The sequence below is a fragment of the Condylura cristata genome, unplaced genomic scaffold (genome assembly GCF_000260355.1).
Source record: "Condylura cristata isolate star-nosed mole 26May11 unplaced genomic scaffold, ConCri1.0 scaffold00006, whole genome shotgun sequence".
NCBI classification, from domain to species: Eukaryota; Metazoa; Chordata; class Mammalia; order Eulipotyphla; family Talpidae; genus Condylura; species Condylura cristata.
The window spans coordinates 64604627-64631319 of NW_004567107.1; the positions used below are offsets into that span (position 1 = coordinate 64604627).

At 39.2% G+C, this 26693-nt stretch overlaps 2 long non-coding RNA genes across 2 annotated transcripts in view; one reads left to right on the forward strand and one right to left on the reverse strand.

Moving 5' to 3' along the window:
- LOC105853330 overlaps positions 1-26693 on the forward strand; it is a 42377-nt gene that overhangs the window by 10606 nt on the left and 5078 nt on the right. The gene's annotated exons all lie outside the window — the stretch shown is intronic.
- Positions 11142-26217, reverse strand: LOC105853331. Its single transcript, XR_001145177.1, has 3 exons — positions 26180-26217; positions 21547-21680; positions 11142-11165 (listed from the first exon to the last, which is right to left on the reverse strand). It is a non-coding gene; the product is annotated as an uncharacterized LOC105853331 (long non-coding RNA).

A 26693-nucleotide genomic window follows, 5' to 3' on the forward strand; every position in this document is an offset into this window, starting at 1 on the left:
TCTGCCTGTTCTGCTCCCCACTCTGTCTCTGGTGAATCCTCTCATCCCCTGCACCCCAGCTCTGTATGAATAAATAAAGAGAAAGAAAAGAGCATGTGCATGTGAGAGACAGATAGAGAGACTCGGGTGACAGCAAAATACCCATAAAATTAAAGCAATTTATGTGGATATTATGAAAAAATATGAGTTTGGCCATCTCTGAACAATGAATTATAAGAGGAGGTTAAGTATTCAGGAACACAAGGCAAAAAAGAGAACTAACTTTGAGCAAAAGTACTACATGCCAGAACGTAGATACTCCACCTCATTCAGTCCTTGCCACCAATGAGACCCAAGTACTGTCATACTATTATATATCAGGAAATGGAATACTGAGAAGTAAAATAACTAGTCCAAGGTGTAACGAATGTGTAACATGTTCAAACATGTTTATGAGTGTAATAGAGTAATAAGATTAAAGAGCGCTGTTAAGAGACTGCAAGTTCTGATAAAGACTGGTAAAGCTAAAGTGCCCCCATATAGCTTGTCCTGCACACAAGTGACAAGGTCTCAAAAAAGTATATGAGGATCAACATTTTGAGCCTGAGAGAGCAGTTTCAAGGGACTGGCTTGAGCATAACCTTGCAGGCGACTCTTCTGGAGGTGAACTTCTCCCTGTGAACTTCACCTGCTCTCCAACCTCCTCTCACTCCCCAATTTGGCACACTGCAAATGGGCCTGGCCTTCTACATGACCATCACTCCCCAAGCCAGCAATTCACATGACCCTTGCTCTGTAGGGCCTCATCTCGATCTCCACGGCTTTTCACCTGGCTTCTGCTGGTGATTCAGCTAAGCTATGGCATACAGCAAACTTGGTCAGAAGGTAATTTGGACTGCTTTTCCCTGTTTGATAGGAGACAGTGACAGCATAAATAAAATCTCTTCTTGAAAGTCAACATCTCACTGAGATTCACTTACTGCTCATGACACAAGGTCACACAAAACACCTTAGTGATGGAAATAGTCTCGAAACTCCACTAAGCTTGCAACCTTCAGTTCCTCAAGTGAAGAGGATAGATACACAGTGTAATAAGATGTCTGGTACTGCAGTCTACCCATGTGTCCAGTAATTGTGAAAAGGGCCATAGTAAGAAAAAGAATCAGAAAACAGGAGTCAAGCAGCAAGGCTAAGTCCAAAAGTCTCCAAAGTCACCCAGGGGCATCTTGCTCTCATCAGGTGTGTCTCTCAGGGGCAATGGGCATCAGGTGGTCACAACACAGTGACAGTACCACCTGGGAGTGTCCCATTCACATTCCTGGCTTGACTACTGCCTCATCAAGTACCTTCTGCCCTGAATGTAGCTATCCATGTAAACAGGCCTATAAAAGAGAATGTTCTGACCAACCATATCCTTTGGAATATATTTCCTGGTGTAAATTAGTAAATTAGCATTCTGATGCCTCAGACTCCTGTCAGCTTAATTACAATTGGTTTGTCCTGAGAAAAATCAGTTGGCTCAGGGAACCTCGACAAGATGGGGGTATTTCACCACTTGAGAAGCTAAGAAATGCTGCCTCCTACTTCTCTCTCCTTTTTGCTACTCAACTGTTCAGCTCATGCTGCCTTCCTCTTCTGTGCCTTCGTTTTCTCCCACTAGCATAAAGTACTATCTCATATAGTTTATTCTTGAGTAAATCATGGGTGGACAGGGGATGTGACCATTAACTTGAAGCAAATACTAATCATTGAAAAATTATGTTTTTAACCTAGTAGGAAATAATAGGTAGTTCTATAAAAAATACTTAAAACGTCTCAGCACCTGCCTGGTACAGATAAACTGCTATATAAATTTCCTATAAATGGGAGAGAGATTATTTTTGGCTGAAGTGATCTGGGAAAGATGACATTTAAGCTGGTGCTTGAAGCAGAGAGAGGATTTTATGTGGCATTAGAAGAATGATCCAAATGCAGAAACCAACATGCAAGAGGCTGGGGAGTCTCTATGTAACAGTATGTGGAGATAACAGAAGGATGCTGGAATATTTATTTTACTGAGTACATTTTATTTTTTATATATTCAGTCTCAGTGAAGTGGGGTTTAGATTTCACTTGTTCTTTGTGTGGAAACCGAGGTGTGGTGTCCCCTTGTGAGTGTACTCTTTTGCATCACGTGGACACGAAGTGTGGAGATGGGTCTCCTGAATCTGACCATATGTGTTTCTAGGTATAAACGTGTGTGTGGGTGAGTTTCTCTACAGATTTTTTGGTCTTTGTGGGTGTGCACATGCAGTCCTGAAGAAGTGGGAAGGAAAGAAGGATTACAGGGAGGAGAAAGACAAGGGAAAGGCAGAAGTTACTGTGGGGAACTGCTTTCTGAAGCCTTAATGTGAAACTAATATGCATCATTAGTTTTTAAGTAGTTGGTAACTGATTGTCCTGTTGATCTCAGAAGACTTTTCCTAAGAATACAAGGTTTACTGGTGAAAGCTAGTTTCAGAATGTCATCATTCACCCATAGCATTTTATCTTCTTTCTTTTCATTTGTCCTTCTGTTGGAAGGAAGGATGTCCTGAACAAACTCCACAAACAGGCTTTATGGACACTGCCCAATCACTCTACTACTCACAAATTTTAATTGGGTGCATTTAGATATATTGAAGAGCATTATTCTAGTTACTGAAGAAACAGAAAAATTACCTAGCATAGTCAACCAATCATATTATCTTAACTAAAAGAACCAACTTTTCTTCAAGAAAATTAGAAGGTAGAAAACCTAGTGAGTTAGTTAATTTTCTTCATGGACATCTACAACATATCATCTTTTAAAAGTTAAGGTAATGAATAATTGTTTATTTGCATATTTTTTCATATTAAAATACTGCCAACCTAAGAAAAGAGAGTAAAGCAAAATTATGTTTAGTAAGCAACATTCTTGCATGAATATCTTAGAAATACTCAGGTAATCAAGATTTACTAATTAACTTAATCATTACTTTAATGAATAAACTCTGAAAGTTAAGGGTCTAAAAATGTAAGCTTACCTATCATTATAGCCTTATGAGTTCTATAATTATAAGAATTTCATAAATTAAACCCTATGAAAATACATCCATTATTATTTTTTTAAGAGTTATTTATCTATTCATACAGAGCTGGGGTACAGGCTAGAGGTGCAGGTCTAGTGAGAGGATTCACCAGAGACAGAGTGGGGATCAGAACAGGCCGATGGATTAAGTACACTGCTGAGGGGAGCAGCGGGCGGGTCAGGAGAGGTCTGCTGCGCCATGTGGGTCACTCCAGGGCAAGCGGGGTTCGAACTCATGCTGAAGCGGCTGCTGCTAGCTTGCAGTGCTGCGCCTTAACCTGTTGGGCTACCAGAGAGGGCCCACATCTATTATTATAATTTCATTTATTCTAATATATAATATGTAATATATGTATATATTAATATATAATGATTGGTACAAAAAAGTATATTTAAAGAAAGAACAGTTCAATAAGAGTTTAAAGAAATAATTGCCCAAATTTAGTGAAAGTTAACATGTTTATAATTTCAAAAAGCTCAATGAACCTCATGTAGGATAACCTAAATTAAAATCATGCCCAGGCACATCATAACCAAGCTTCTTCAAACCAGAAATAAAACACTTGAAAACAATGAGAGAAAAACAGTTAAAGTTTGTATGACTGTGCATTTCTCAGAAACCATTAGACCAGAAGACAGTTTAACAATATCCTTAAAGTGTTAAGGAGTGGGGGAGGGGGATTCTCAGCCCACAATATTATGTACAGCTAAAAACATTCTCATATGAAAGGAAATAAAGAGAAGTTTCACTAGCAGATGTGCTCTAACAAAAATTGTAAAGGAAGTTTAGTTGTTCAGGCAGAAGGAACATGATCCCAACAGGAAAATTAACTTCAACAATTTAGAAAGAACAGAAAGGGTAAATAGATATCTTTTTACTCTTAAATACTAAATTATGCATGAATATTGAAAGCAATAGTTATAACATTGTGTTTATAGACATAGTGGATCAGACACTTAAAGAGGAGGAGGATAAAGGGATCTTTTGTGGTTGCGAGGCTTCTGGGTTTCAACTGAAGTAATAAAATATTAAATTTAAATAGGCTGTGAGCTAGCTATGTACTTTTTTTAAGTTTTTAAAAAATTTTAAGTACAAGAACTGGGGTATAAGCCAGAGATACAGGGGATGAGAGATTCACCAGAGACAGTGTGGGGGCAGAACAGGTAGACTGACTTAAATACACTGCTGAGGGGAGCCCTAGGTGAGACAGGAGAGATCTGCTGTGCCAGTGGTTCAGTTTCCTGGCCAGGAATCGAACTGCTGTTTCAGTGACTGCTGAGACTTAACCTTATGCCATCAGGGAGGCCCTAGGTATGTATATTATAATCACTGGAGCAACCACTCAAAGATATGGCTAAATTATGTAGCTAAAAAAATGTTAAATAAAAATAGAATACTAGTAAATATGAAAAGGAAAGAAGGTCAGTTATAGTGTAAATGGCCCATACATACCAGTTGAAATACAGAAATTCTTGAATTTTTAAATACCAACCTATATAAAAAATGTAGGTAGGTAGGTGGTAGGTAGGTAGGTAGGTGGAGACCATACAAATCAGGAAGAAAAAAAAAACTGGATCAATGCCTTCAATATTGGAAAAAATAGACTTTAGAAGAAGGAAAAGCACCAGCAATAAAGAGGAAAAGTACATAGTGGCAACTACCCAAGAAGACAACAAATTTAAATGTATGTACACCTAAGAAAAGAACTTTTGAATATTTGAAGCAAAAACTAATAGAACTAAAAAGAAATAGAGAATGCACTTTAATACTCCTGGAGACTTTAATACTCCTGTCTTTGTAATAGAATATGCAAGAATATCTCTGCAAGAACAGAGATGACTTGATAATACTGTCTACCAACTTGTACCTATTGACATTTATGGAACACTCCACTCAACAAGAGCAGATTATACATTTCAAATGTACATTGAATATTAACCAAGGTAAACCATATTCTGGGCCATAAAACACACCTTTAACAAGTTTTTAAAACTGAAATAACAGGGCCTCCCTGGTGGCAAAGGGGGTAGGTCTCAGTGCTATCAAGCTATCACCAGCCACTGCAGCCTGAGTTTGGTCCCCGACCAGGGAATGGACCTACATGGCGTGGCAGACCTGTCTCACCTGGGGCTCCCCTCAGCAGTGTATTTCAGTGGGTCTGCCTATTCTATAGCTCCCCACTCTGTCTTTGGGGAATCCTCTTATCCCTCCCACTCAACACCTCTGGTCTACACCCAGAAATAAAATTAAAATAAATCTCTAAAAAAAAGAGCTGGGGCTCTCCCTGGTGGTGCAACTGGTTAGGACACAGCACTGCAAGCCAGCCACAGCTGCTTCAGTGACAGTTTGATCCCTGCCCGGGAGATGATCCACATGGCACAGCAAACCTCTCCTGACCAGCCCACTGCTCCCCTCAGCAGTGTACTTCATCGATCTGCCTGTCCTGCTCTCTACTCTGTCTCTGGTGAAGCCTCTCACTGCCCCTGCACCTCTGGCTCGTACCCCAGTTCTGTATGAATAAATAAATAAATCTTTTTAAAAAACTTAATGTTTTTAAAAATAATAAAATCAGGGAACAAACTGAAATAAAAGAAAATATATTACCTGACCATTACAGAATTAAGCTAAAAGTAATATAAAGATAACTGGATATTTCCAAATATTTGGAAATTATAACTATGTTCATTAAAGAAATCAGAGAAGGCCTAAATAAACTAAGATATATATGAGTTCAAAGAGTGGAAAATTGATATTGTTGACATTTTCATTTTCCCCAAATTGAACTGTATATTCTTAGTAGAAATTTTTTGGGTAGATTTATAGAATAAAAGCAAATAAATTACACAAGCCAACAGAAGGAAAGAAGAATAAAGTAGTGGGCTCACTGATTTCAAGACCTAGCACAACACTACAGTAAGCAAGAGAGGAAGGGAAGATGGTATCAGAGGAGGTTTCCTGTCTCACTCCCAGGATGACAATCTCTAGTCCAGAGGGGCACGGTATTCAGAGGACACCAAGACTTGGGGCAAGAGGTGCCTGAGATAGTGGCTGATGAGGAAACCACAGTTCCAACCCAGGCTCCCATGATAGTGTAGTCTCTGGAAGGGGAGAGCTGTTTTGTCTGTGGGGAGATAGGCATCCAAGTGCTGGGGTGCGCCAGTGGAGCAGGGCCCCAGTGAAGAAGACAATGAGCCAAGAGTGATACCCTTCCCACCACCTGCTCAGGACTCTGGCTTTTGTTGAAAGCTCAGGGAAGCAGTGCTCAAAGTTTGTCCTACACACTTCAGAGACGTCAGCTGGGAAAGCCAGAGAGGAGGCTCCCAGTGTCGCACCATCGGCCAGATCTGCCCCTGCCTGCCACTTTCTCTAGTGACTGGAACCCTTCAAGCCCCTCCCACACCCCAGAAAAGGCAGGGATAGATTAAGTTCTCCCTGACATATAGTGCCATCTACTGGGAAAGAGGAAGTTCTACACCAAGGATCCTATGTGATCTTTGAACACAAAGCAACCTAGAAACCTAGAAAGCTAGTAGTGTGGACACAAAAAATTCAACAGATGGCACCATAAGTGCTCAAGGGGATAGTCCACCACAGAGAGAACAAATCTACTGAAACCAGCCACAAAGATATGGAACTCTTTTCTTCCTATCAGATACACAAGTCAGCCTTCTGTTCATTCTCTTGTCCCTTTGATCTATTCATGCTTGAAGGTCTTCTGGCAAGTGTTATGTCAATTCAAAGTTCAACCCTCAGAAGTATTCTTCTCTAGCCCTGGTATAAGGGAAAGTTTGTTACTTTCCCCTCAGCTACTTTGTCTTCTGGTTCAATTTAGCAACTCAATCCATTCATTTCTTTAAAAAAAAAAAAAGATTTATTTATTTATGCATACAGAACTGGGATACAGGCCAGAGGTGCAGGGGCGGTGAGAGGCTTCACCAGAGACAGAGTGGGGAGCAGAACAGGCCAACTGACGAAGTACACTGCTGAGGGGAGCAGTGGGCTGGTCAGGAGAGGTCTGCCGCGCCATGTGGGTCACCTCCAGGGCGGGGATCAAACTCATGCTGAAGTGCATTTAGCTTCTTAGTGCTGTGCTTTAACCCACTGCACTACCAGGGAGGGCCCAATCTGTTCGTTCCTAATCTAATCCTGCCTGTCAGTTTCTGTCCTAGAATTCACTTGGAATGAACAAATGTTGCTTCCAGATCTCTGGGGGGCACCAGCCTCCATTACTGTCAACATCTCAGTGGCTCTAAGGCCACACTTTTGAAGTGCATTCTAGATACAGTTCATTTGGAAGCCTTTGTGGATCATCCCCTATTACCTACTCTTCCCTCCCCCACCTTCCTATGAACCACAGCTTCTCATAGGCTCATAATCGCATCAAGCTCAAAGGGATGCAGATCACCTTACTCCCGCTGAATATTTCTGTAGTATCATCCCACCTCCATACCCCTACTCTCAATGAGAGAGCTTACTTTTACATCATTTTTTTCAGTGGAGGGATTTCCCCTCTAAAATATGTTCCTTCTTAAGGTGGTGACCTTATTGGTAGAAACACTGCAGGAGAATAAGACTGGATTTGGGAAACATATCTATTGTCTGACTCTAAGATACAACCTCCAAGAAGCTTGGGATTTTCTTGCCTGTTTTCTTCATTGTGATACCTCCAGCACTGAGCATATAATCTATTAGGCAATAAATATGTGTGTGTGGAAAGAATGAAGAAATAACATAAACCAATAAATAGTGTCTGGCTTGTGCTATTGACACTGGGATCCAGTGGAGGATTTTAAGCAGGGCAAGGTAGCAATCAGATTTGCAACTTATCAAATGTGTTTGTTATGAAGTAAACATTTGTGTCTTCCCTACCCCTACATCATATGTTGAAACCCTAAACCCAATGTTATAATATTAGGAAATGGGACTTTAGGGAGGTAATTAGGATTTGATGGGATCATAAAGGATGGGAACTTCATGAATGGGATTAGTACCCTTACAAGAGTTTTGAAGAAAACCTGCTTCCCCTGTAACCCATCACCACCTGATGGGTTGCTATAGCAAAAAGACAGCTAAACAGGAATTGGGCCCATCATTAGATACTGAATCTGCTGGCAACCTGAAAATGGACTTAACCACATTCCAAACTGTAAGAGATAATTTTCTATTATTTGTAGTCAGTCTGTGATATTTTGTTATAGAAGCTCAAACATACTAAGAGAGTCTTCAAGTTGTCACAGTCATCATAAGCAACCGTCTGTATTATCTACCAAATAACTGTTAAATTAACTCTCAGTTATACTGCAATGGGAGAAGTCACTATTGTAAATATTCAAATCCATGAATAGCTTCCTGAGAACAGCTGAGGAGATATCACACCTAACATAGCCTCCCCCTCTCTCTTACAACCTCTGTTCATCTCCTCCTTCTCCAATACTTGGGTCCTTAGTCAGCTAAAGGAGGTAGCCATTTAACCATGCTAGAAAATTTCAGTTGAGATCTGGATAACCAGCCCACTCTTGATGTAGTATTTGCATTTCATGCTTAATATATCTATAACATTACAAATTTCATACTCCTACATTTCTACTGTTATAATCATAATACTATTTTGGTATTTCTCTTTTGCAAGTAAAATTAGCATTTCCATATAAAATAGAAAAATTGTTGATCATCTTCTTATGTGTCCAGGGGCTTAATCCCAACCTGAAATTTAATTTTTCAGTGCCTGAAATTTAGGTTTTTCTGTGTACTTAAGTGATGCTATGGACTTATGCCTGAGTCTTTTCATGTCAGAGAATGACCTGGTTGGCTTTTTCTTTGGTAAGGCAGAAGGACTCTAAGACAAGAGATACCCCTGAGAACTTTTGCTTGAGTTACCTTTTAATCCTTACCCACAGAAGGGCAGAGCATGGAGGTTACTTTATAAAGAAAATACCAGCAATCCATGGCCAAGTATGCAGTATACAGAGTTTGAGGTTTAGTGGCTAGTTCTCATCTCCAGAGCAGAATCAAGGAGTGTCTCAGGAAAAGGTTCAGAAGGAAACAGAGCCCCAAACACATTCCCATAAAGATCACGACAGTTCCTCCTGGCATTTAGGAAGATTTCTCGTAATTCTGTGATGGCTGTTCTTATCCTATGGAATCTTGCCACCACAGAACTGGTGTTTTAGACAACACAAAGAAACCTAACTAACAGACTTCAGGCAGGATCAGGGACAATAGAACTTCTCAGATAACTTAATGTCTTAAATCTAAAAGTCTAATTCCAAATTTAAAAATCGAAATATTATTCATTAAATTCCTTTCAGCATGTTAACAGTGAGGAATAAATTGAGAATCTATGTCCCAATTTGAATGTTCCCATTCAAGAACCCAGTCTGGGAAGACTGTGGCAGTTGGAAAAGAGGACAAGAGGTCAAATTCACTGCCCGTCAAACTCAAAATTAGTTCCTGTATTGTTGTGGATGGGACTCTGGCTTCCATCTCAGTCGACAAGCCCCAAATAACCTAAAAGATAGTGTAGGGGGTAAGGGCAACTCTTGCCCCAGAAGTCATCAGAGAGGACAACAGTGAGAACCTGATGCTCCCCTCTACTTCCAAAGCTTTTCTCTGGTCTTCAGCCAACTTGCATGGAACCAGAAATTTACTCCTGCTTCAATCTACTCATCTTTACCTACTCTTTTTCAACCTAGCCAGTATTCCTTTCCCTTTGTCCCATCCCTTCAAAGCAGGCTCTGGGCTAAGGGAGTTGAGAATGTCTTTATGTGATAGTCTTTCCATCCTATTGCACTATCAGCAACTCCAACCTACTCCCAAATGTCAGAAAATTGAGCCCATTTTTTCCTATGCTAAGAAAATGTTCTGTAAATATGTGCTGAACAAACTACATATTAATATATGCTAAGAAATTTTATTTTATTATTTTAAAGATGTATTTATATATGCATACAAGAACTGGGGTACAGACCAGAGATGTGGGGGATGCTGGGGTAAGAGTGTTCACCAGAGAGAGCATGGGGAGCAGAACAGGCTGACTGACTGAAAGATTCTGCTGAGGGGAACAGGGAGACAGGAGAGGTCTGATGCATCATCTGGGTGACCTCCCTGGCCAGGATCTAACCGGTGCTGCAGTGGCTGGTGGTAGCTTCATAGTCCTGATACTTAGTTCCTTGCAGCACCAGGAGGAAATGCTAAGGCAATTTTAAAGGAATAATATGTTAATGAAATTATGGACAATTTTTCTATCTTTAGATATTTTGGTGTAGTGGTTTATTATTTATGTAATAATAAAGAAAACATTTTCTTCTGAGTATTTTATAAACTCATAAACATTTTTAAATAAAATATGTTTATATTTAAATAATTTTATATAAAACTATTAGCTTATAGATAGCCTATCCCTACAAAATACATATTCATATAAAAATTCAAAATACATGTGAAAATTCAAGAAAAACACTTCACATTTCCAAACTATACCCTAATTATGTTTCAACCTTTTCTGTCCCAGCCTAGTACCAACTACAAGCATGATAGGAGAGTTGTCTCCCTCTTGCTAGAATATAAGTTTTGTGAGAGCAAAGCTTATATTTTTGTTTACTGCTATAGCCCTTGTTCCAAGAACAATGCCTGATAAATGGTAGTCATACAATGAATACTGCTTACTGAAAGAGTGTACATCTGTATGTGTCTTTATCCAAAGAACAATAAAGCAGTCAAGTGGAGTCTATAAGAATGCAGATGTTACATGGGTCTGCTTACATATTAATAATGAATAATGTGTAGCAAGCATTTTTTTAAAAGATTTATTTATTTGTACATACATAACTGGGGTACAGACCAGAGACTCAGGGACGGTGAGAGGCTTCACCGAGACAGAGTGGGGAGCAGAATAGGCAGATCCATGAAGTACACTGCTGAGGGGAGCAGCGGGCGGGTCCAGAGAAGTCTGCCATGCCATGTGGTCGCCTCCGGGGCAGGCAGGAATTGAACTCATGCCATGTGGTCGCCTCCGGGGCAGGCGGGAATTAAATTCATGCAGAGGTGGCTTCAGCTTCTCAGTGCAGCGCTTTAACCCGCTGCGCCACCAGGGCAGGCCTAGTAAGCATTTTTAAGTAAATATGTTAGGCATTATGCTGTCTCGCTATGTTAAAATATGATGTATGCACTATAATTAATTCCATTTTTTAAAAACCAGGAAGAAACTGGATTTTAGAGAGGTCAATATTATGATAATGTATCTTTTTTAATTTAGCAGAGCATTAAACCATTTTCATAAGTTATTCTTTATAATAAAATTATAGCATAAGACAATGTTCAAGTTCTCATTATTTAGAGTCTCAAAGACACAAGGGAGTAAAAGAGCTGTAAGAAGGATTTTGATTCCTCAATCCTAGTATGTGGCCAAAGCAGCTCAGATTTCTTCTCAGAAGGCAAATACAAACATCTGCAGTAATATTGCCCCTGTCACAAGGTTCTGATGGGGGAGAGTTAATAAATGATTACAAAATTCTTTATAAATACAAAGTGCTGTAGAAATGCAAAACATCTACAACAACAGTAATTAGCTCTAATCACCATCTCTTTTCTGTGTGCAGCTGTCTCTCAAAATTCACTTAGAGAGTTTAATCATCCCATCTCAAAATATAAAGTAACCTCCCTCTGTCTCAGACCCTACTTAGAATCTGTCCCCTCATTTCCCCCAGCTGCTATAAAGCTTTTTCCTTCTACCCCACCCCTTACCCAAACCCTACACTCATTTTACTCCCAAATAATTAGCATATTGACTTTAAGAAGAAGAAAAGAGTTCAGACTAAACATCAGGCATTTCAAAATCCTTGAATTTCAAAGAAAATGGTCACAAGGGCCTGAAAAATATACAGGTATTTCAAGATAGAAACTCCATGCCTTCCCCTATCTAGGAAGGAAAGTTTCCTTCTGTCTGAGTTCCGTTAATGTTTAGGTAACTTTACCCCTTAGGAACAACAAAAAGAGTAACAACTGAAGCCAAAATCCACTAGAAGGAAAGAAATAATAAAAATTAGAGTGGGAATAACCAAAATGGAAATTAAAAGATGAGTGATAACAAAAGCTTTTTCTTTGAAATGATCAACAAAATAGACAAAACTCTAAGCTCACTAAGAAAAAAAGAGATCAAACTTTATTTTCAAAATCAAAAGATATCTCAGGAATGCAGAGGATCCTAAGAGATTACTATGAACATTTTCATGCCATTAAGTTGCATAAGCTAGAAGAAATGAATACATTTTTAGATGCATACAGTCTTCCAAGACTGAATCAGAAAGAAATGGAAAACCTGAACAGGCCAATAACAAGTAAGGAAGTTGAAACAGTAATCAAAATGTACCAAAAAACAAAAGCCCAGAACCAGATAGTTTTTGTTTCACAAATGAGTTCTGCCAAACTGTCAATAACAAACTAAAGACAATCATCCTCAAACTCTTCAAAAAAAAAAAAAAGAAAGAAACTGAAGAAGGAAAAACCTTCCAAACACATTTATGAGCACAACATTATGTTCATACCAAAAACAGAGAAGGACATCATAAAAAGGACATCACAGGCCCTCGCTGGTGGCGCAGCAGGTTAAAGTACAGCACTAAGAAGCTAAAGCCACGTCAGCAAGAGTTCGATCCCCACCCCAGAGGTGATCCAAGTGGCGTGGCAGACCTCTCCTGGCCCGCCTGCTACTCCTCTCAGCAGTGTACTTCAGTCAGTTGACCTCTTCTGTTCCCCACTCTGTCGCTAGTGAACCCTCTCACCGCCCTCTGGCCTGCACTCCAGTTCTGTATGCATAAATAAATACATCTTTTTTAAAAAAACAAAAAAAAAGGACATCACAAAAAGTAAAACTATAGGCCAGTATTCCCGAAAACAAAGATGCAGAACTTCCTCAACAATATCTCAGCAAACCAACTCAGCAATATATTAATATATATTTAACAACATGTCAAAAGGATCATACATCATGACCAAGTAGAATTTATTCTAGGAATGCAAGTATGGTTCAACATAGGTAAATTAATCATTGTGACTCACCACATCAACAAAAAGAAAATAAGCCATGATTATATCAGGAGATGCAAAGAAAGCACTTGAAAGCACATCAAAGAAACCATAACTAGAGCAATTAGGCTAGAAAAATAGTGGTAAATCTTTGTCTTATACCTGACAGGTGGTTATCTTTACCTTGTACCTGACCTTAGAGGAAAATCTTTTACTTTTTCACCATGAGTATGTTAGCTATGGGTTTATCATATGTGGCCTTTATTATGTTGAGGTATATCCCTTTGACTCCCATTTTCCTGAGAATTTTTGTCTTAAATGAATGTTGAATGTTGAATCTGGTCTTGTGGATCAACTGTTAGATATTGTTGGAAAAAAAAATTGAAGAAGACACAAAGAAATGGAAAGACAGTCCTTGCTCACTGGCTAGAAGAATTAACACCGTTAAAGTAGTCATCTTACCTAAAACAATATGTAATTCAGTGCAATCCCTATCAAAGTTTCAATGGTATTCTTCAAAGAAACAGAACAAACATTACTGAAATTTTAATGGAACCACAAGACTGAAGAGCTAAGGCAATCCTGACAAAAAAAGAACGGAAGTATCACACTCCCAGACTTCAAACTATGCTACAAAGCTATAGAATAAAAATAGACACACAGACCAAAGGAATAGAATTGAGAGCCCAGAAATAAACCCACACTTATACAGTTAATTTATGACAAAAGAGCCGAGAGTATACAATAGAGAAAGGCAAGTCTATTCAACAAATGGTGTTTAGAAAATTGGATAGCCACATACAAGAGAATGAAACAACACCAGTATCTCATATTATACACACAAAACAATTCAAAATGAACTAAAGATTTGGGTGTAAGATATGAAGCCATAAAATATATGGAAGAAAATAGGCAAAACATTGCACTGGCTTCAGTGATATTACTGGGGACTCAAATATGGTGGCAAGAGAAACAAAAGTAAAAAGTATGCAAATGGCCTAAATCAAGCAAGAAAGTTTTGCACTGGAAAGAAACTACCATTAAAATGACACCTGTTTGAACTAGCAACAACAAATGTTTGCAAGGATGTGGAGAAAAAGGAACTCTCCTGCACTGCTGGTGGGAATGCAAACTAGTACAACCACTATGAACTCTTTGGAGGTTCCTCAAACTGCTTAACATGGAGCTTCCCTACAACCCAGCAATCCCACTCCTAGGTATCTATCCAAGACACAAAAACACTGATTCAAAAAGATACCTGTACCCCCATGTTTATTGCTACTTTAGTTACAATTGGAAAAACATGGAAGCAACCCAAGTGCCCAAAAGTAGATGACTGTATTAAAAAGATGTGGTACATATACACAATGGAATATTACTCAGCAACCAAAAAAAAAGAAACACATGTCTTTTGCAGCAACTTGGATGAAGCTGGAAAAGATCATGTTTAGTGAGATAAGCCAGAAAGAAAAGGAAAAATACCAGATGGTTTTGCTCATAGCAGGAGTATAATGGACCAGGTGAGAAAATAATAAGAATAATGAACAGCCATATACCAGAGACATTTGGTGGGGGTGGAGTGGGGAATGGGATCAAAAAGGGGGGGAGGGAAGTGCACAGGACTATGATGATGGCCCACGGGTGACTTGGTGATGGGAAACCCACGGGGATTACAATTGAGATGAAAAAAAATGATGTAAAAATAAACTATTATATTATAAAGAAAAAAGATGACACCTGTTTGAAAGGGCGAAAACATATGCACATCACACACATCTGACAAGGAGCTAATACCCAGGATCTAAGAGAACTCACATAATTCAACCAAAAAACAATGCAATTTAAAAAATGGGCAGGCCTACATTGATATTTCTCCAAAGAAGGCATGAAGATGACTAATATATGAAAAAAAAATGCTTATCCTCACTTACTGTCAAAGAAATGAAAATCAAAACCATAAGAAGACCTATCCATGAGAATGGCCTATATCAAACATACCAGAAACAATTAAGTTGGTGAAATTATGGAGTGAAAGGAACCCTCATTCACTGTAGGTGGGAATGCAGACTGATCTAGCCCTTATGGAAAGCATTTTGGAGGCTTCTTTAAATATTAAAAATGGATCTACCATGCGATCCAACAATTCTGCTACTATGTATATATCTAAAGAATACAGAAACACTAATTAAAAGACATACATGTACTCTTATATTCACTGCAGCACTATTTAAAATAGCAATGGTATGGAAATGACCTATGTGCTGAACAACAGGTAAGTGGATAGAGAAGATGTCATACATCACACAATGGAATACTGATCAGCTATAAAATAAAAAGATGAACACTTAACCATTTGTGACAACATGGGTGGAAATTGGATGTTATCATGCTAGCAAAGTAAGTCAGAAGGACAAGGACATATACTTAATGATTTCACTCATGCAGGATGTAAAGAACAAAACAACAGCTAAAGGCTTGAAATCTGACCACAGAATGTAGTCAACCATAGTGGATCACAGAGTGAGGAACAAAGTGGGGAGGGGGCTCACTGGACTATGACAAAGGATCAAGGATGCTCTGTTGATGGCATGGAATGGTAACATGGAATGTTGATGGCATGGAATGGTAAATGCAAATGAAGAGGTTTGAATCTATACCCCAAGCACACGGTGTTATAAACCTCAATAAGAAATAATATATATTTTTTAAAGGGAGCAAGAAAATAAAAGGGCCTTCCTTGGTGGTGTAGCACTTGGTTTGGAGTGCTGCACTGCGAAGCTAAGCCAAACTGTGGCTGCTTCAGTGTGAGTTCAATCCCTGACCCAGAGGTGATCCACATGGTGTGGCAGACCTCTCCTGTCTTGTCCACTGCTTCCCTCAGCAGTGTACTTCATTGATCTGCCTGTTCTGCTCCCCACTCTGACTCTGGTAAATCCTCTCACCTCCCCTGCAACTCTGGCCTGTACCCAGTTCTGTATGCATAAGTAAGTAAATAAATCTTAAAAAAAAGAAGAAGAGGAAATTAGCAAAAAACAGAAAGAAATATGAGAAGGAACTGTTCATGATATAGGCACAAAACATGGGGACTGCAGTATCTCAAGTCAAGTGAAGACTGTTTTTAGGGAAAATGAAGATAAACCATATAGTGCTTTAAGGATAAGCAAAAAAGTAGACTGAGAATTGAATGCAGGATTTCTAAAAGCCATTGGGGACAAGAGCATTCTTGGTGGAATGGTAGGAACAAAAGTCTAATTAATGTGGTGGGCTCAAGAAAGAATGGGTAGAGAGGCAGTGTAGGATAAAAGTTTTGCTAAAAAGGAGAACAGAGAAAAGAGGCATAAATGGAAAAGCATACAATTTACTTGTGGGTTTTTTTTTAAGGTGGTGTATAATACTTATGAGAATATGAGAATAATCCAATAGAAATGAGAATGATGATAAAGATGATGAAAATGGGTAAGAAGAGATTAAATTATGAGTATGGATTAGTGTGGAAGCTGCTTTCCTGCTGGCAAGGGTAGAATTTCAGCAGTAGGGTGAAGTGATTCTCTGTGTCAAATATCTAGGGTGAAAAAGGTCCTTGAAAAAGAAATGGAAATCAGCATAGTTAAGACAGGCCCTGAGGAAGAAGGCTGTCTGAGCTCATGCATGCAAGAGATAGTGGTTTTTTTTACCTCTTACCCTGTAAGAGCCAGGAAAGGAAGGGCCCATGTGAGCTGCCCACCATGGAAATCATCCCACAGATTCTGAAACAAAGCAGACTTTCAAGTCATACCACCTACAACAGATTCACAGAACACTCTAGGTGGTTTCCTTTTGTGGTGGTTTCCTTTACTCATAGATGAGGTTCTTATCCCTCATCTAACAAAAATCTCATGTCGCAAAAGAATCCAAATGTTGAAGAGCACTGTCCTTGAGACCGATGTGGTAAAACTGTGGTCAGGAAAAGTGTGGATAACTCAACAGGCACACCGCCTGGGTCACCACATCCACACAGCTCTTGATTTCTTTCCAGTGTTAATCTTAGAAAATTCATGTTTTATTTAATTAAGAAGAGAAGCATTACAAAATCATAGATTTCATATAAGGGATATGGCCTAGTAAGATAATGGGTATAAAGCACGTGGTTTCTCTTATAAAACAAAACTCTGAATCTTTGTGATTTAACTCTCCAGGGAAATAATAGTCAGGGAGTGGAAGCCTGGCGAAACTTTCCAATCTTGTCTCCTGAGATTCTTCTTCCCAAGGGGGACTGTTTATCTCAAGAACTGTTACCAAGCCCAGGAGTACAGTGTTCTTCCTTTCACATTCTGTTTCGAATTTAGTCGAAAACTCCTCTTGCCTTTGCAGGGCAGAAACAAACTAGAATACCAAAGGCTTTTCTAGTAGTCTAGGAGGAGTAAAACAAAGAGAAATGTGGAAGCAGGAATATGAAATCCAGGCACACGGACTTTGAAGCAAGGTAATCCCGACTTACACTGTAGCTCTTCCACTTAATGACTGTGTAGCCACGTGCAGGTCACGTAACCTCTTAGAAACATAGTTTTTTCATCTATAAAACAGGTAAATATATACAGTCCATTTTTCTTCCAGAAATATACATCAAGATCAGGTTAGACTTGCAAGAAGTTGGAGAAGATGCATGTAAGAGAAAATGGGGAGAAAGCTAGAGAAGCTGGGGAAGGAGCGAGCAGTCAGACAGCAGTGCACATCTGGCCTTGAGGAGACGGAAATAAGAAAAGTCAGACTGACTGTAGAATGTTCCTACAAAGCTGATGTAGAACTCTGAGGTCCAAATCATCTGTCTGAGGATTCCTCTGTCTTGCAGGAATGGGCCTATCATAATTTCCCTACCTGTACCATAATTTCCCTGGAAACACAACAGAAGCACACCTTCAAGTAAATGTGCTTCCTACAGCACATTTTCATGGCTGCACACATATCTTTTTCCACAGGAATTGGGAAGCAGCACCTCCATGATCCCTAAGGGCTTCTTTCCTGTGGGCAAACTTAGAAAGCACAGGGGAGTGGAACAAATGATAATCTCATTCCCTTACTGTCATCTGTCATCAAGACAGGTCTTGGTGGCTTGCTGGTAGTGTGACTAGAGCCTAGATTCCTGAAAGCACTGATAATCATTCTGTTGGTAATCACATACTTCATGAATGAGTCCATTCAAGCAAAGCAAGAAAATACCAGTACATGTCCAATTGCATCACAGGAATTCCATATAAATTCCTTCCCTGTCCCCACTGTGTAAAGCAACCTCCTACTGATCAGGCTCAACTACTTCTGCTGATAGAGTGGCTCCTTGTCTCAGACTGGCCCCTGATACAAGGAGTCCAAAGTGTCCTAGTGGTACCCATAACTTATAGTTCAGTAGGATATCCAGTAGGATCCTCCTGTCTTTGGGGATCAGGACCTCCAACTCTATGGAGCCTAGCGTCACAGGAACAAGAAGTACAAAATCCCTCAATAGGTAATTCAGAATGTTGGCAAGTGGGGATACTCCAGCTTACACTCTTTGGTTTCCAGGCCCATGTAATTCTGCCCACTGAGTATCTAACACCACAAAGAATTCTCTCTTTATGGCACCAGACTGGCACTTTGGCTGTGCCTTTAAAAGATCAAACACTTTCTGAGGCTAGCAGCCCCTGGATGGTGCAGTGTGATATGACTAGTGGGCTGTCTGGTCATGGACCAGTTCACACATCTTTCGCTGTTTATATAATGGAGGATACATTTAGATTCTTTGATATTGCAACTTAAAAAGAATATATATATATATATATATGTATGTATGTATGTATATATGTATATGTGTGTGTATGGATAGATAGTCATTTGAATGACCAAAATATACTTCTCATATATATTTGGTCTTCATCCACAGTTCCTGGCTCACAGCTCCCAAACCCTTGGAATCTCCTAAGTGTTGAGTGTGACAGAGGTGTTTCTTGCTATGCTAATGAGGTCCTTTGGAGGGGTTTTGTGTTTGACCTGAATCAATCATTTTTCTTTCTTTCTTTCTTTTTTATTGAGGTAACTGGTTTATAATGTTTTTGCTTAGAGCTTCAGGTGTTGTTACTATAACACACCTACACCAAACACCCACAGTCCACCCCCACAATCCATTATTCTCCCCCACTTCATTCTCAAGCCTCCCCTCCTCTTCTTCCCTTTCTGGTAGCCTCAGTTTTCTAAGGTTTGTTGTCTATAGTTTTGTTTTATCTGACACTTTGTTTGGTTTCTCTATATTCCACATTTGACTATTTTGCTTAGCATAATTCCCTCCATTTTCATGCATTTTGTTGCAAATGACAAGAGTTTATAGTTTTTATAGTTGAGTGGTAAATTGCACATATATACCATATCTTCCTAATCCACTCATCTTTATTTGGGCACATAGAGTGTTTCCATAACTTGGCTACTGTAAATAATGCTGCAGTGAACAGTCCAGGTAAATTGTGATGCTAGTGCACTGATGTGTTCAGAGTGCAGCAGCTAGGGCTGCCAATCCAGTAAGTGTAATAGGAGATGTGAGAAACACATCTTCATGGTTACCACAACACTTAGCAGGGTTATTTTGAAGATAAAATTTTAAATACATGTGAAATTCTTCACTATATCTAACACATAGAAAGCACCTGATGTACATTTTGTTATTTGTTGTAATATTAATAGTCATAACTGTTTCTTAGCCTCCTTCATTGAGAGGACATCATTTTATACCATTCAGAAGCAACTTCTTAGAGAAGTTGTCAACTTTCATGGTCGAGGCCAATATACACAGAACAAGATGGGCCTTTTTCTAAATGACACTATTCCTCTAGTAACATCCATTCAGGGGTATGAATTTGCTTTACAGACCTACGGGCGTAATACAGAATAATTAATAAAAGCTAATCTATATCATAAATTAGACTTCCACATGGAAGTCATTCTTTGACAGTATATGAATATACCTTAAAATATATACCAAAAAATAAATAAAAACTAATAGAACCTTTTTTATGAATAATGATGAAGAAGATGATGGCTAAGAACCTGCATTTAGCTATATAATTTATGGGGATTTGTTTTACAGAGACAAGTCAGGGAGGTTAATTTAGAATTTATTAACATAGCAGGTGTGAAGTCACAAATATCTAGTCTCGATGTCCAGTTCTGGGTGACATTTAAAAGGACAGGAAAAGAACAATGAAAAACATTTAAAAGGAAAAACTATCAGAGATTCATAACTAAATTGCCATAATAAGAAAGACAGAAAAATGAAAACAGAGAAATCAAAGACCCAGGGTCCTAAGAAAAATACTGGTTCAGCTAAGAGATTAGAACGGGCACTTATTTTTGTTGCTTATATTTTTTTTATGGTCAATTTATTTATTTATTTTTTTTTGTTATGTGAATTTTTTTATTAAAAAGTTTATTTTTACATCATTTTGCACATTTTTTTTTCCATCTCAATTGTAATCCCCGCGGGTTTCCCATCACCAAATCACCCCTGTGCCACCACCATAGTCCCGTGCATTTCCCTCCCTTCCCCCCCCACCCCATTTTTGATCCCATTCCCCACTCCACCCCCACAGAATGTCTCTGGTATATGGTTGTTCATTATTTTTGTTATTTTCTCTCCTGGTCCATTATACTCCTGCTATGAGTGAAACCATCCGGTATTTTTCTTTCTCTTTCTGGCTTATCTTTTTTAAAGATTTATTTATTTATGCGTACAGAACAGGGGTACAGGCCAGAAGTGCAGGGGTGATGATAGGATTCACCAAAGACAGAGTGGGGAGCAGAGCAGGCCAACCACGAAGTACTCTGCTGAGGGGAGCAGCGGGCAGGTCAGGAGAGGTCTGCTGCGCCATGTGGATCACTTCCGGGGCGGGGATCAAATTCATGCTGAAGTGGCTTTAGCTTCTTAGTGCTTTAACCCTCTGTGCCAACAGGGAGGGCCCTGTTTTTGTTTTTTTTTTTAAGATTTATTTATTCATACAGAACTGGCATACAGGCCAGAGATGTGGAGGGTGGGAGGAGCCACCAGAGACAGAGTGGGAAGGAGAACAGGTAGACTGACAAAGTACACTGCTGAGGGGAGCAGCGGGAGGGTCCGGAGAGGTCTGCCGCGCCATGTGGGTCACCTCCGCGTGAGGCAGGGATCGAACTCACGCAGAAGTGGCTTAAGCTTCTTAGTGCTGGGCTTTAGCCTGCTGCACCACCAGGGAAGGCCGCCCTGTTGATTTTTTTAAATGTCATTCCTTTCCCCTCTTCTAACAACAGCCCGCTGTCTTGGGGAACTTCTCTCAAGACACTTCACGTGGTTCTTATATGGCCATCCATTAGAGTTGCCCACATTCTGGCCATAGGGTGGAATTGTAGAGTTCCATCCATCTGACTACCCTACTTTTCCCAGTGAAGGACACATGACACAAATCATTTCAATCAGTGACCTTACCTTGGATTTTATATACAGAAACTGAGATGTTTCTGTCTCCTACGGCTCCTAGACTGTGATGGATGATAAAATCCTGAAGCTTCTCATGTTCCAGCAGCCATGTTCCCATCATCCTCTTGTATGCAAGAAACAAGCTACAGTAGAAATAAAAAGTGGGAACGAAGGGGACTATACACTGAGAATAAACAGACTTAGAGGTGACAGTTTTTGAGAACCTACACTCACCTCCACCCCTGACATACCAATTATATAAACCGTTGCTCAAAGTTGTTTTGTTTGTCTCAGATTTGTTTGAATTGGGTTTCTGTCATTGTAAGTAGAAAAGAGCTCAGCTATCTGAGGAGAGAATTGATTTGATAAATTTGAGGTAATGGGAGAAGATTAAAAGTCAATGGCAGAATAAGGAAAATGTGTATTTCAAACTAACAGGTGATCACATACAGTGCATAAAAATATATACTGCCCTTACTGTGTCCATGTGACTATTGGCTTAAAGAAGAGTCTTATATAAAGGGCATAGCCATATTTGTGAAATTTGGATTCCAGTACTGAACAATTTTGTAATCTTGGACAATATAATGATATTTACCAAGTAAATATTTTATTCCAAGCATTATGGTGAGAACTTCATATGCATTACTCTATATAATCACTAGTTCACACATGAGAGGAAATCTAAGACTCAGAGCTTATAAGAAAGCAAGTGTATTTATCTACTAAGTGCAGCTGGGAGATCTGAATGTAGATCTCTCTGACTCCAGCACCTATGACTTTACCAATAAGTTATATAGCCTCTCTTGGGGGTCAATTTGTATCTATTACTTGAGGCTAAAATGCTTTACAGTTCACAGATGTCATTTAACTAACTTTCATAATTTCTCCATCCACTGGAATTCTTGAGAACTACTGCATAAATACAGATTGTACAATTTCTGGCTATATTAAATATCTTTAAGGGCTCAAATATGGAACTTCCATTCCCTCTTAAATCTAATATTGATTTTACACAAGCAATGAAAACTAATTTGATATAAATAGTAAATCTTGTGCAGAAACAGCAGGAACACAAAGATCGCTTATCTTCTGGGGGATCTGGTTCCCCCATTTCCACTAGAATCCCTACCAGAGCCTGGCAAAGAGCCAATCCCCCTTTCCCTGCCCTTTGCAATTATTTTGTTATAGGTATCTAAAAGAAATTTATATTAAATAAAGGGGGGGGGACAGAAACAGAATAAGGTCCCCAACAGACAGATTATGATAAAGAAAAGGTTCTTCATTTTCTTCTCTTAAGATACTTAGATGTATACTTAAGTAGATGAAGTCCTCATCAACATTTAGAATCTCGAAAAAGAGATATAAATGAAAAGACATTTTTCATATGAGAATCCATTAGGTAAGAGGAAAACTTCAACTAAGCATGAGATACTCAGCAATCCCCTCCAGCATGGGCATTTATCATGTGGCTAGGCATTGGCAGGTAACTCCCAGGATACCCCCATTCTGTCCTTGGGCCAGTCCAGTATGGTTCCTACCACCGATTTCTCCACTGAAATTGTTCTTCCCAAGTTTCCAGCAATACTCAGGTAGCCTAAGTCAATGAATACATTTTAATGCATGTGTTCTGGAACTCAGTAACTGTTTTTGAGTTGGCCACTTCTTGTCTGCTCCTTCTGCCTCCTTCTGGCTCCGTATTTTGTATTTCCTCTGATTTCATTCTCTCTCAGTTCTTTCTTCTTTACATCCATTCACTCTTTCAATCTCTTTCCTATTTTTCTTCTTCTGACTCTTAAAAAAAGTCATCTTGGGCCCTCACTGGTGGCGCAGCAGGTTAAAGCCAAGCACCAAGAAGCACTAAGAACTTCCACATGAGTTCGATCCCTGCCTGCCCCGGAGGTGACCACATGGCATGGTAGACCTCTCCTGACCTGCCCGCTGCTCCCCTCAGCAGTGTACTTCGTCCACTCTGTTCTGTTCTGTTCCCACTCTGTCTCTGGTAAATCCTCTCACCCTCCGCATCTCTGGCCTGTACCCCAGTTCTGTATGAATAAATAAATAAATCTTAAAAAAAAGTCATCTTTGGTCTCCTTCTAAGTTCTCTCTATTCACTATTCCTGGATGAGCTCAACTCTGTCCATAACTTCAAGAAATACCCTGATGACTCCCCAATCTATATCTCTAGCCCTGATCTCTCTTGTGAACTCCCAACCTATATATCCTTCATCTCCTTTTGGATGTCCCACAAGCCTCTGAACTATAACATGGTATAACTGAACTCATCTTACCAGTACCTGGACCTTACTTCCTGTCTCTGTCTCTGTTAATGACTCCAGGTCCACAATGCTCTCTCCCTGGCTTTAAGGAGTCATTCCTGAGACTTTCCTTTCTCATCCATACCTTACCTATTTTTTTCCCTTACTTATTTAACTTCTACACATTTTCCTTCTATTTTTGTCCATGTCAATTTGGACATAATTTCCCCCAGGAATTTTATACCAACCCAAGTTATTCTTTCTGTATGTTCCTATGACACCTTAAATTTCCCCTTCCATAGCTCTTAGCATTATATAGTACCATTAATTATGTGGTTACCTATCTAAATATTTCACAATCTTAGTAAGAACCTTACCTAAATTGTTCACTGCTATATCCTCAATGTCTAACACAACCTGGAGAGAACAGATGAATTGTATTCACCTGGATTCAACAGTTCAAAAATATTCACAGTTCAATATATATTTTGCCTATATGTGCCCTTTTACTTCCTAAATTGTGTATGGAATTACCTATAATTCCATAGTCTTAGCTCAAATTCTGGTCATTTCTTAACTGGGCTACTGCAACAGTTTCATAACTCAAAGCTTCTCTACAAGCTTCCAAAAATAATCATTCTAACATCAAGGTAGATCATATCACTCCCAAATTTAATGGTATCAGTGGGCTCATTCGACCACTCCAAAACCTGAACATAACATAGCAGAAAGCCCCATGCTTTAACTTCTGCTTGCCTATTCTCCAGAGTCATCACTCACCACACCCCCCAAAACATCTATTTCATGCTGCTAATCCCTTCACACATACAGTAGCCCCCAACTGCCCACTCTGACTCACTACTGTTCTTCAATAAAATGTTCACTGACCATTTGATATACACCAGGCAATGTTCCAGGTGGTAGAAAAATGGTCAATAACAAGACAATTTCCCTACCTTCCTGGAGAAAGTCACCTTGAGCAGGGTGACTTTCTTCCGTGCTTCTACAGAACTATAAGAATATCTTTATGATGCTTTATCACAATATGCTACATAACTGTTGATGTACTTGACTTGGTGTTAGGAGGCATCTTTAAGAAAAAAATATTACTAACAGAGTCAAACCCTTTCTAGGGCCTTAAAAGGGGCAGATGCAAGTAACTCAAAGGTAAAGTCACATCTGTTTACCCTGTCTATCACTAGACTGTGAACTTTTCATTGCTGTACTCCCACTCTAGAGTTGCACTCCATCCCACCTCATAGCTCTTTCTCCTAAATCTATTATCTTTGTTTACTGATCACCCACAAAACCCAGGAGATAGATCTACTTGTCATGTCTTGTCTTGGGGATGACCTAACCCTGGAGCTTGCTCTTGAGCTAGGAGATGCTAATTCTGAAACTTCAGTCCAACCCTTGCAGATGTTACTGGAAGCAGGAATCCTCTCAGAGGACCACTCACTGGTTTTCCAGCGACTTCCAAACACTTCAGTTAGTTTTCAATTATTCCCGAAAGGTACAGGACCTCTTGCAGCAGATTAAAAACATTTACAAAAGAGTCCCCAGGAATCACTAAAGGATTTCAAAATTGTTCACAAAAAAGGGTATGAAATGTGTAAAAACCAGACCCCATATCTAGACTTGGAAAAATTATCTCTGGCTTCCTCACTCACTCACTCTTAAGTCTTTTTGATCAAAACTCGAAAAGCATAAACTCTGTTGGTCCAAATATTTTCTGAACCACCCCAAATCAGAGAAACAAAATATTTTAAAGTAAGAAGGCACTAGAATAAATAAATCAAGAAATTAGTATGTCTAACATGTGCAACCTAAGATTAATTCATGGTGCCGATGCCAGTTCTCAAAGGGCATATAAAAAAGTCTCTCCATGACCAAATGGAAAATACTTTCTTACCTACAGTGTTATTTTCCCCTCCTTTCTTCATTCGTAAGCATTTTACTTATTTATTTAGTTATAGGGTTTTCTTGGACTTTAAACCAATGCCATTAATAAGTCACATGCTTCTGGAACAAATTAGAAATTACTGCAGAAAAAAACAGGATACTTATAAACTACTCTCTTAAATGTGGCGGACATATTCAAACAGATAAAATTACCCTTTAAATATCTTAGATCTAAGCAACATATATCAGAAGTTGGTTAAATTTCATTTGCTGGAGGCTAAGAAACTAAGCTCTAAGGGTTTTCATGGGTTTATGTAGCCAAAGAGATCTATACAACTGATAAGTCCCACATTGCAAATAATTCAGTAGTTTCTTTTTAAAGGTTTATTTATTTATGCATATAGGATATGGGTACTGGCCAGAGGTGTGGGGGGTGAGAGGATTCACCAGAGACAGAGTAGGAAACAGAACAGGGAACTGACCTGAAATACACTGCTGAGGGGAGCAGCGGGTGGGTCAGGAGAGGTCTGCTCTGCCATGTGGGTCACCTCTGGCCGGGATTGAACTTGTGTTGTAGTGGCTGTGGTAGCTTCTTAGTGCTGTGCTCTAATCCACTGCGCCACCAAGGAGGGCTGCAAATAATTCAGCTTTAAGCCACATAAAGAATCTAAGGACATAAAATGTAATATCCACATTTATGTTTATACTTTTGAGCTAAATCTCAGACACTGAAAATAAAACATGGTCCCTGCCCTAAAGAAACTCTTTAGTAAGAGGAGGAAATTCAACAGATAATGATACCACAAAATGGTAGAAGTAATGATAGGGAGAGACACAGGGTATTATATAGACACACAGGAAGGGTTTTTTTTGTTTGTTTTTTTGTTTTTATTATTTTTTTTTAAAGATTTATTTATTTGTGCATACAGAACTGGGGTATAGACCAGAGGTTCAGGAGCGGCGAGAGGCTTCACCAGAGACAGAGTGGGGAACAGA